The 2,015-nt window shown below is 45.9% G+C and overlaps 1 pseudogene; it reads right to left on the reverse strand.

The window, feature by feature from the left end:
• Nucleotides 1-532: 532 nt before the first annotated feature.
• On the reverse strand, nucleotides 533-651 carry LOC118600630 (annotated as a pseudogene).
• Nucleotides 652-2,015: the final 1,364 nt, after the last annotated feature.

Here is a 2,015-nt window from a genome sequence, read left to right on the forward strand (position 1 = left end):
GCTTCCAAACTTAATCTGCCCAGACTTCAGAGAGCGCATAAGCAAATGCTTGGATTTGCATTAGGTTCTTGACTTTGAAATCCATTACTGTAAGTTACTGCTGACTTTGAGGGCCAGCCTTTACCATAGGGCGGGGGGGGGGGCACACTTGCGTTTACAGCCCATTCCGATCTCTTCTGAAGGTCAATCCCACCTCTTTTGTTAGAGAACCAGTACCAGCCAGTGAGCGAGGGGAGCCTGGGTCATGATTCACTTCAACCAAACGGCTCCCTGGGGTAATTTTGGCAACCGTTAGAATGTTTGCTTTTATTATATTTTTGTTTTCCTTTTCTTGTCAAAAAATCAAAACATGTTGCATTTTTTTGGCCACTCCCTCTTTCCAAACCGCTCTGCTTGCAATTTCTGGCACATACACAGTTAATTTAATTAAATTAATTAATTTCTTTTTTAGGCGAGGCAACCCTTGGTTGACCTCATAGATTGCAAGGATCTCGTCGGCTTACAATCTCTTATTTTTTTTTTTTTTTTTTTACACCTACAGCACCTGGTCTTCTTAGCTGATCTCCCATCCAAGCACTAACCAGGCATGACCCTGCTTAGCTTCTGAGATCAGACGGGATCGGGCTTATTCAGGGTGGCATGGCTGTAGACAGCACTCATATAGGTGCGCATGGGGTGGTGTCTTAAAAAAGTCAAAAGTAGAACAAAAAATCAAGAAACGAAATGTGTGATAACTTCTTAAAGATACAGAACTCTCTCTCTCTCTCTTTCTCTCGCTCATGCACAAACTCTGTTTGTGTTCTACTTTGCCTTATTTAACTATCAGATACTTTAAACGAGATGAATTCTCTCTACCAGGGGTCAGCAAACCGTTTCTGTGAAAGGCCAGACAGTAAATATTTCAGACTTTGCTGGCAGTTTGGTCCTTGTTCCAACGATTCAGTCTTGCCTTTGCTGTGCAGGCAGCCACAGACGAGATGAAAATGAGTGGGCGTGGTCGTGTGCCAGTCAAGTTTTATTTTATGAACATCGAAACTTGAATTTCATAAAATTTTCAGGTATCACAAAATATTATTATTCTTTTGATTTTTTCAACCATTTAAAAACGTGAAGGTCATTCTTAGCTCTCACCCACGCAGAAATGGGCTGTGCGTGGGCTGGACTTGACCCTCGGCTCGTGGTTTGCCCATCTCTGCTCTATACAGTATCTGGAGATTTTGTCTTTCTTTAAAAACTTAAGGTAAGTAGGGAGCTCTCAAGTCATCCTGTTTCAAAATAAAAATAGAGGAGGATTTTTGCAAGTATTGGGACTGAGCGTTAGGAAACTGTTCTGACCCAGACGTGAACCGACGAGCCCGGCACCTGTTTGCCCCAGCACCTGCTCTGTGTCTGGCGCTGTCTTTGGAGAATACCGTGATGCCGCGGGAATGCCGGGGATCTCGATAACTGCCGCGGGCAGGGAGATGCGTGCCAAACGTGGTCATCCTGCAGACGTTTCGTAGCCGATGCCGGTGACAGTGACGTGACCGTGTCTTCTGTCGTCGTTGTTAATTCAACCACTTCCCTTTCCATGTTCTGGACACGAGAAGGGGAAGTGGGAACCGCCCCTGAGAAGCTCAGGCCTCTGCGAGTTTTGGATCTGGGCACAGGCTCGGCCATTCCCAGTTCACGCTGGCAAAGGGTCATCTCTAAGGTCTTGCACACTCGCTCCCGGCAAATAACTCGGTTGACCTGGCAGTGTAAATTCACTTTGGTGGACATGCGTCAGTGACCCTTTAAAAAGAAAATACCAGTTAGACCAGTAACTACCATCACTCGAGACAGGATATTCCTGGGACTAAAACCTGTACGAAGCCTCATGAAGGCCTGTCACATCGAATTCCAAGGACAAGACGCCGCCCCATGTGCACCTGTATGGGCCGCCTTGGGCGCGCCTACCTGTGACTTTTGGACCATTCAGCATGCAAATCTTTTGTTCATGAGATGATCCTATCCTTTGACTATGATTGAATTCC

This window comes from Rousettus aegyptiacus, unplaced genomic scaffold (genome assembly GCF_014176215.1).
Source record: "Rousettus aegyptiacus isolate mRouAeg1 unplaced genomic scaffold, mRouAeg1.p scaffold_m13_p_3, whole genome shotgun sequence".
Taxonomy (NCBI): Eukaryota; Metazoa; Chordata; class Mammalia; order Chiroptera; family Pteropodidae; genus Rousettus; species Rousettus aegyptiacus.